Here is a 9,614-nt window from a genome sequence, read left to right on the forward strand (position 1 = left end):
GCTGCTGTTGTTATTTTCTTCTTGGGACTGGCAGAGCAATGCCAGGTGAGGAGAAGGATGCTGATGAAGAGGATGAGGATGGGAGAATCGCTAATGATGCCTTTAGACTTGCTGGGGGGATCCTATTGGTTGGCGGAAATTTGGTGCCACCTAAGGCTGCCCTCGCCATTGGCTGTCAGCAATCTGCTGTTCGCTTTGCTGTTGGACTGTAGCGCTCTGTCCTAGGCTCAGCTCCGCTGCCATCTCAGCCATGCGCCCCGAGCAGGCTGGGAGCCGGGGCCCTCCCCCAGTGGGAAGAGAAACGCGCAGCTGCCAGCCTCAGCTGAGCGAGACGGCGATGACCTAGAGTTACCTTGCCCTGGAAAGTGGGTCAGGAGGTCTCGCCTGTGCTGGCTCCTAGAACTGAACCCTCTGCATCCCTCTGCTTCTGGCTGGTGGAGAGGGCGCTGCTGGGGGAGGGGGAGGGCGAGTGGCTCGTACGAGGGGGCTTCCCTGGGGGGATTCCCAGGAAACAGCTGCCAGTGAAATGCCATGAGTTGCCTGGGGGGTGTTTTTCCTGCTAACCCTGCCAGGTAGCTGGGCTCTCAGTATCTCCCACCGCCCTTATTCCAGCGCCTGGGCAGCATCCCTCAGCTGCCTTCCCTGGCAAAGCCCAGCCGGGGGGAGCCGGTTTGCATCCTCTCTGATGCGCCATCCTTTCTAGCTGGTTTGCAAAGAGCTGCCTCCCGCTAACAGGGCCGCTGCTAAAGGCTTCCTGCGCCCCTGAAGGGGCCACCTGGGAAGCAATGGACACAACCTAGGCAAGGGCAGCTGGCGGCGTAGGGCTAGCTCAGACACGGGCGATGGGTGGGCGTGTAGCTGGAAGCCTTGGGTCTCTACACTGCGCTGATCAGGGTGCAAAGCTGGCTACGACATTTGGAGCCAAATTTTCCATAGAGCCCAGCTGCATTTAGTCACCTGATACCAGTATTGCTGCCTTTCCCAAACCACGAGTCACGCCTCCAAATCGCGAGATTGGCTCTAAAATCATGAGAGGCTTTTAAATGCTATATTTGGGTTTCTTTGTATCTGCCTCTGGTGTTCGAGCCTTGGGGGTCCCATTTCTAAGCAATCAGGAGGGCTGGACACGTTCTTTTAAAGAGGAAGGCTGGGATTCTTTTGAAATCACCTGACTCCAGGAGCTGGGGCTTTAGGAGAAAGCCCAAACACCATGACATTTGCAATGGAATCACAAGCGTCGGCAATCATGAGATGTTAAAAGCCTGCTCCACACCCAGGAGCTCCCACTTATTAGGTTTCTCAGCTGCTGTCAGCAGGCGCTGCGGAGCGAGGAACAGAGCGAGTCAGAAAAGGAGTTGGAAAGCAGTCTGTTGAAAATACCAACTTTGCCTCAACAAGAAAAACAAACAAAAAATACACAAAAGTTCTTTTGGCTGAAAACTGGAAATTTTCATTTTTTCAACAACAAATCTAAATGTTCCATGAAAAGGAGACACGTTTTGTGAAAAGTTTTGTTTAATCCAAAAAGACAGTTTCCAGGGGAAACTCTCAACCAACCCTAGTATAAATAACAATGCACTGCTTTTATCTAGCATGTGTCATCTCTAGATCTCAAAGTACTTTACACAGGAGGTCAGTATCATTATCCGCATTTTACAGGTGGGGAAACTGAGCAGCAGCAGAGCTGGGAGTACAACCCAGGTCTCCTGAGTCCTCAGCTCCCCCAGGCGGCATAGCCCTGGGCAGGGGGCCTGGCAGCTCTGTGTCCCCTACGCAACCACCTCCAAACCCCTCTGAGCACAGGGGCATTCTGGGAGCGGTCCAGGGTGGGAGGGTCATTCGGAGTGAATGGCCCTGCACCCTAGTGATTCTGCACCCCTGCAACATTGGCCCACAGAGGCCATTGCAACAGGGGCACAAATTAGTGTCACCTTTTGAGGTGCAGCCCTCAGCATCCCCGAGAAGGGGGTGCAGCCACGTACCCAGCGCCCCAGAACGGTGGAATTCATCACCTGACATGAGTGACAACACAAGTACAGGGTGACAGTCAATTGGGCCCATTCAGGATCTGTCTCTGCCTGGTCTGATCTCTGCTCAAACTCAAAGGTGCTGGTTCCTAGAAAGACAAAACCAGATTCTCTTCCCATGTCCTCCAAAGAGGAGCTGTACTGAACCCTTTGGGGGAAAGTGACAGGAAAATAACAGCATTATTATCTGGCTTTACATTGAAAGGTGACCTGCAAAGGGGGAAAGAATTGGGCCTGTGTCCTTTTTCCTTTCATTTTGATGGGGGACAAGACCTGAGAGAAGAGTGTGTTGGTTTTTTAATGAGAATTTCTGATCTCATCTAGCCTGGAACACTCTGTGGTGCACGGAGAACTAGTGAAATTGTGACATCCCAGGAGACAAGAGAGCGAAAGCTGAGCTGCAGGGGTGGGGGGAAAAGATATCTTTAATCAGGGTCTTTAAAACTCTTTGTTAATTTTTTCAACAACAACTTTGATGGCTAATGAAGGAAAGAAGTCTTTGTTAAAGATTCAACAGCCTCACCCCTTGTGAGGTGTCAGCGCTCACAACAAACATCTAAAAACTCTCATAAGTCCTCCTGGAAAAGCAAGGAGAGCTGACTCGACCCTTCTGGCATTTCAAAGATAAAAACAAGAAGGAAATTAAAAAAAAAACAAAAAAACTTTCAGGTCTGCTTTATCCATCGGATAGAAGGGGGAAAAAAGGAATATGTTTAATTTTTAAAAAATTATTTGCATCTGTAAAATGGGGGGAAGTAATACTGACTTTGGTGGCTAGAGACAGAATTAACGAGTGTTTGTGGGAAGGGCTTGGATCTCTGCCTAGTAAGCGGCATACGAGTGCAAATCTGAGGCTATTGGGATCTTGGCGTTAGAAATGTCTTTGTGACTTGATGGCTCAGATAACTTTGGAACTGATCCTGGATTTGCAACTTTGCAACCACCTGAGTTTGCTGAACGCCCTTGAACTTCTCAATTTCCTCCTTGGAAACCTTAATCACAAAGAAGCAATTTAAAGTGTAGATAGTGACAGTGACTCAAAAAATGACAACATATTTATCATCTTTTAGCAGTTTCCAGATCACATGTGCTCAGTTATACATCAATAGATAATTTTCTAAGTGCTCCACTACAAAATCACTCAGGGATCAAGCAGGTATTCTTACTGTTTCCTACACAGCACGCAAAAAGGTATTGGTCATCTTTCAAGCTCAGTCCACTACCCAAGCTCCACCCTCTTCGATGCCAAAAGGAGACACCATTCACAGCAGATAGTGCAGATCTTCATAATATGATTCACCCTCTTCTCTAGTATGTGCTTTGATCAGCTGTGAAATAATTCTCTTCACACTTTATTGAGCATCACTATGCTTCAGAGTTAATACCACAATGTGATAAGTGGGGCAGTTTGTTCTCTCAGAGCTTTGTTGCAGGCTGTCTGCAGCCATTATTGTGTTAATCACTTAACCTTCAAAATGTGACATGAATGCATTCTCCACAATAGTCTGCAGTATGTAGTCGTGTTGGCCCCAGGATGTTAGTGAAACTAGGCTGGTGAGGTGAGATCTTTCATTGGCCCTACTTCTGTTGGTGAGAGAAGCTCGAAAGCTTGTCTCTCTCACCAAGAGAAGTTGATCCAATAAAAGATATTACCTCACCCACCTTGTTTCTCCACAACTGTAAGGGCTGGAAACGTAGGGTCGGATCCTCAGCTGGTGTTAAATCAGCAGAGCTCTGCTGATTTCAGGGACCCCCCATCCTGCAAGCTGCTCTGCTGGGGTAGGCCCCATAACCCACAGGGAGCTGTTTGCCTGATGTCACAGGGAGCCGTATTACCCAGATTTCCTCTTGGGAATGAGAAGTGAATCATAGAGTGTATGAGAGGGCCTTCTAGCCCTCTCTCCTGACTCCTCTGGGCAAACTGATCAGGCAGTCTATGTCTGGTGACTCCTGCCTGCGGATGTCATGGGGTTTTACACAACAGGGCCTGATGCAATCTTCTGGGTTGTGTGGCAGTGAACAGATGTGCTGTTGCTGAGGGGCAAGGACAAAGTGGCCACGCAACAGAGAGCTGCTCATCCCAGCTTTCAGCATCCACTTTCCTCCACTTAGAAACGTGTCCAAGCTCATTGAAGGCTGGTCAAAGCTGCCCTGATTGGGCTCAGCCTGGGCAGCTCCAGGACAACAGTAATAATAATCTGTAGCTCTTCTATAGCACCTGTCAGCAGTAGCTCTCAAAGCACTTTATAAAGGAGGTCAGTATCATTATCTCTATTTAACACATGGGGAAACTGAGGCACAAGGAGGCAAAGTGACTTGCCCAAAGTCACCCAGGCCAGTGGCATAGCCAGGAATAGGAATTAGGTCTTCTGAGATCCAGTCCAGTGTTCATCCACACTGCCCCCATGCTGCCCCAGCAACATGCCCCACCTCTGCCCTAGAGGGACTCATCTAGGTTTGGTTGAAAATTTTTCATCAAAAAATGCATTTAATTAAACCAAAATTTTTGTGGGAATGTTTTAATTTGCATTGACATTTTTTGGCGTTTTCAATGACCCCTCCCCCTCCAACACTGAAATAGCTGAGAACTGAAATGATGTTGGGTGTCGAGGTTAGTTTTGCATTGTTTGGGCCCCCCACCTGACCCCTTTTCTCTCCCCCTTTCTCCTCTTTTCCCATCTTTTCTAGTTTCCATTTTGTCAGTGGAAATGGAAAAAAGGCAAGGGGAAAAGACGGGAAGTGGGGAGGGAACTGAAAACCCCAAAATAACAAATTATTTTTTTTAAAAAACAAAAATCTCTGCAGAAAATTTTCAACTTTTTTTTTTCTTTCTGCTGAAAATGCACCCTTGTTTTCACCAAATCCAGGAGCCATCTTGAGGAAAAAAGGGTAAACAGTGAGGTGGCAAAATTTGCAGATGATGCAAAATTACTAAAGATAACTAAGTCCCAGGCAGACTGCGAAGAGCTACAAAAGGATCTCTCAGAACTGGGTGACTGGGCAACAAAATGGCAGATGACATTCAATGGTGATAAATCCCAACTGTACAGATAAAATGATGGGGTCTAAATTAACTGTTACCACTCAAGAAAGAGATCTTGGCGTCATTGTGGATAGTTCTCTGAAAACATCCACTCAATGTGCAGCGGCAGTCAAAAAAGCAAACAGAATGTTGGGAATCATTAAGAAAGGGATAGATAATAAGAGAAAATATCATATTGCCTCTATATAAATCCATGGTACGCCCACATCTTGAATAATGTGTGCAGAAGTGGTCGCCCCATCTCAAAGAAGATATATTGGAATTGGAAAAGATTCAAAAAAGGGCAACAAAATGATTAGGGGTATGGAACGGCTTCCGTATGAGGAGAGATTAATGAGACTGGGACTTTTCAGCTTGGAAAAGAGATGACTAAGGGGGGATATGATAGAGGTCTATAAAATCATGACTGGTGTGGAGAAAGTAAATAAGGAAGTGTTTTTTACTCCTTCTCATAACACAAGAACTAGGGGTCATCAAATGAAATTAATAGGCAGCAGGTTTAAAACAAACAAAAGGAAGTATGTATTCACACAATGCACAGTCAACCTGTGGAACTCTTTGCCAGAGGATGTTGTGAAGGCCAAGACGAAAACAAGGTTCAAAAAAGAACTAGATAAGTTCATGGAGGATAGGTCCATCGATGGCTATTAGCCAGGATGGGCAGGGATGGTGTCCCTAGCTTCTGTTTGCCAGAAGTTGGGAATGAGTGACAGGGAATGGATCACTGGATGATTACCTGTTCTGTTCATTCCCTCTGGGGAACCTGGCATTGGCCACTGTCGGAAGACAGGATGCTTGGCTAGATGGACCTTTGGTCTGACCCAGTATGGCCATTCTTGTGTTCTTACATTATGTTCAGTCTTCATGGGCCAGTCAATCCACGCAGTTGCAGTGGTGGTTTCTGTGATGTGGATACTTGCCCACTAAGACAGGGGTGGGCAAACTACGGCCCGGGAGCGGCATCCGGCCCTTCAGATGTTTTAAGCCGGCCCTTGAGCTCCAGCCGGGGAGCAGGGTCTTGCTCCGCTCCACGCATGCCATGGCTCCACATGGCTCCCGGAAGCAGCGGCATGTCCCCCCTCCGGCTCCTACGTGTAGGGGCACAGGTGGCTCCGCACACTTCCCCCGCCCCAAGCACGGCTCCCGCAGCTCCTATTGGCCGGGAACTGTGGCCAATGGGAGCTGCAGGGGCGGCGCCTGCGGACAGGGCAGCGTGCAGAGCTGTCTGGCTGCGCCTCTGCGTAGGAGCCGGAGGGGGGAACATGCCGCTGCTTCCGAGAGCTGTTTTAGGTAAGTGCTACCCAGAGCCTGCACCTCTGACCCCCTCCTGCACCCCAACCTCCTGCCCTAGCCCTGATCCCCCTCCTGCCCTCCGAACCCATTGGTCCCAGCCCGGAGCACCCTCCTGCACTCCCAACCCCTCAGCCCCACCCCAGAGCCCGCATCCCCAGCCGCAGCCCTCACCCCCCACCTGCACCCAAACCCCGTGCCCCAGCCTAGAGCCCCCTCCCACACCCTGAACTCCTCATTTCTGGCCCCACCCCAGAGCCCACACCCCCAGCCGGAGCTCTCACCCCCTCCCACACCCCAACCCCCAATTTCATGAGCATTCATGGCCCTCCATACAATTTCCATACCCAGATGTGGCCCTCAGGCCAAAAAGTTTGCTCACCCCCTGCACTAAGAGATGTGCCGAGACCCACTGAATCATTTCACCCAACCCTCCGAACAGCCATCCTACAGCATCTATCTATCCTGGGTACATCCTGCCATCTCCACAGCATCTGAATGCCCCTTGGGTCCATCATTCTGATCACATACCAGCAGTTTAGAGTTTATTGGCTATGTGGTTTTCAAAGGGGTTGATTTCTTTGCAAAGTTCCCCACTGCATACAGCCTATTCCTGGTGCCTCTTTTCACAGGTGAGGAAACTGAGGCACGGAGAGGTGAAGTGACTTGCCCGAGGCTGCACAGTGAATCAGTGGCAGAACTGGCCTCAGAGCCCAGAAGTTCCTGGCCCCCTGATGTTTCATGCACTACTCAATACTGTCACTCAATAAACTGTCCCTTCCACGAGCAATAGATATCTATGCACACACCATGAATGTATCTCCATGGACATAGATGCACATCCACTAGTATGGCCAACTCACCCATTCACACATCATGAGCCAGGTCCCACAAAATCATGAGCTTATTAAACACAATATAATGCTGGGGGCTTTTCATGGGCTTTCTGGGTTTTGAGTCTTTGGGGTGGACTCGGGTCCCATTTTCCAGATTTTATCTGCAGCCACTAGGGCTAGAAACTGGCTTTTTAATAAGAGATGAGATTCTCCGGGATCTCCTGACTACAGGGGCTGGGGCTTTAAGATAAACACCAAATTTCATGAGATTTTCTATCAAATCACAGGAGTTGGCAACACGGCTCCTGCCGCTCTCTCCCATACCACATGTGTGCTTCCCCACTAGACAGAACAAACAGCTGCCCTATTAACGCCCTGGGTCCCATAGATCCATTGGGCTCCCATGAGCCAACTTCTCTCTGGCAGCGTGGCTGCACTGGAGTTGTGTTACAGACTTACTAGGGCTTCCCCAGGGACCACCCTTAACGGAAGCTCCCCGAGCAGAGGCTGCCTGTGAGGGGCTTTGCAGGGCTGGTGCGGGGGCAGGAGCTGGTTCCCGTCTCCCCCAGCCTGCCCACTCCTCTGCAGGATCCCAAGGCCGCAGACTGGCTTGGGATGCAGCCCAAGGCTCTACAGTTCTCTGGCAGAGAGCTGCCAGGTTTGCAGCTAGATAAGGGATGACTTAGAGTGGATGAAATCATCAGTCCCACATTGCAGGGCCCTGGGGGAGTAGCTCTGACCCAGGTGCCAGGCTGTCCCTAGCCAATGTGCCCGATGTGGCTAAAGTCCCCACGATCCACCCTGTTATCTTAACAGCACCTATAATGTGCAGCGCTAACAGATGGGTTATCAGAAAGGACCTTTATCTCTCTGCTTTCTCCTGGCTCATTCCAGTCCCCGCTGCCTGACTCCCTTCCAAGCCTCCCGCCCCCACTGGCCCCGCTCCCAGCCCCGTTCTGGGAGCAGAAATAACCCAGCCATGGTGGACAAGCACAGCTCTACAATGGGTGGCATTGTTGACACTGCATTTCTGCTCTCATTAAGGATGACCTCACAACCCACCCTTGGCCGCTTCGCCCAGCCCTGCAGAGCAGCGAGGCTGTCTTTTGACTAGGGCACATGAATCCAAGGGGGAACAGTGCGCTCATTGTAGAGCCTGGCTCTGTCCCTCTGTCCGGTGTCTTTCTACCCCCAGCACGCACATCAGGATGCTGCCAAGGGCCCAGCGTGCTGGGCAACCACCAGCAGCCGCCTTCGGCCTTCGCTGGGAACCAGCATTGCATTGACTGCTCCCGGGCAGGGTCCTGGAGCTCCGGGAAGATGCTCACAGGGCGGAGAGCGGCCCCTCAGCCGGGGGCCAGGCAGGGCAGGGAGCAGCCCAACACATGCCAAACTATCTCTTAGAGCGGCGTCTGCCTCTGCTGTCTGGCAGCACTTTTGGCCACCATTGCATTTGCACCTGCAGCACCAGCACGTCCTCCCTGCAGTGAGTCACAGTCCCCAGGACGTCCGGATTGCCTGCTAACTGCCAGGGCAGTGCCCATGAAGCTGCCTCCTGCACCAGTTGGGCGCAGGAGAGGGGAGCATGAAATTAATCTGACAGGTCTATTTCACAGTTATGCTCTTATGCAATTGTACTTGGATTCTCTCTTCCGCTCTGGTAAAGTAATACCCTACACCCGTCCCAGCTGGAATCGGGGGGGGAGAGGCGGAATTGCGGGATCTGCCACGGTGGGGGAAGAGAGAAAGAGGCTGGTAGAGAAGAAGAGAGAGGGGCCTTCCCCAGCCCTAGAGATGCTCCACTGAGCGCTCGCTGAAGCAGCGGCCCTGGCTGACACCACGCCACACAACCTGCTATGCCATCCCAACCCAAGGCTGCAGGGCCGACATGGGGGAATTGAGGTGTTTCTAACTCCAGCCTGACCAGACATGTTCTAGTGGGATCCTGCTCAGTATCAGGCATCCACACGTCCCTCCAGCGCCCTTGAGAGGAGCTCCCTGGGAGAACAAGTCCCAGCACAGCATGGGTGGCAAGTGGGCAGGGAACCTGCCCTCACACACAGAGGGAGCTGTTGAGTGTTGTATTGACAGGCTCACCTGCCTGCTCTCCCTGCAGGGATCATGTGTCATGGATTCACCGGGGTCTGTGCTATGCCCCAGCCTTTAAACAGTCTCCTGGGAGTAGCCTTTAGTGCACCAGACAGACCCACAAGGGGCCAGGCTGCTCCACGAGGGGAGGGCCATGCAGCCTCAGTGTCTCTCAGACTGGGCCTTCAGCCTGCCACACACCTGTGTCACACCCTGAGCTCTGAGCAGCAAGTTGGAGACTGACCCCGCCTTGCAGGTGCATATGTGCAGGGACCCCAGGCAGCCCTTACAAGACAGATGGTTTCAATAGGCCCCGGGGCTACAGTGCTG

This window comes from Emys orbicularis, chromosome 7 (assembly GCF_028017835.1).
Source record: "Emys orbicularis isolate rEmyOrb1 chromosome 7, rEmyOrb1.hap1, whole genome shotgun sequence".
Taxonomy (NCBI): Eukaryota; Metazoa; Chordata; order Testudines; family Emydidae; genus Emys; species Emys orbicularis.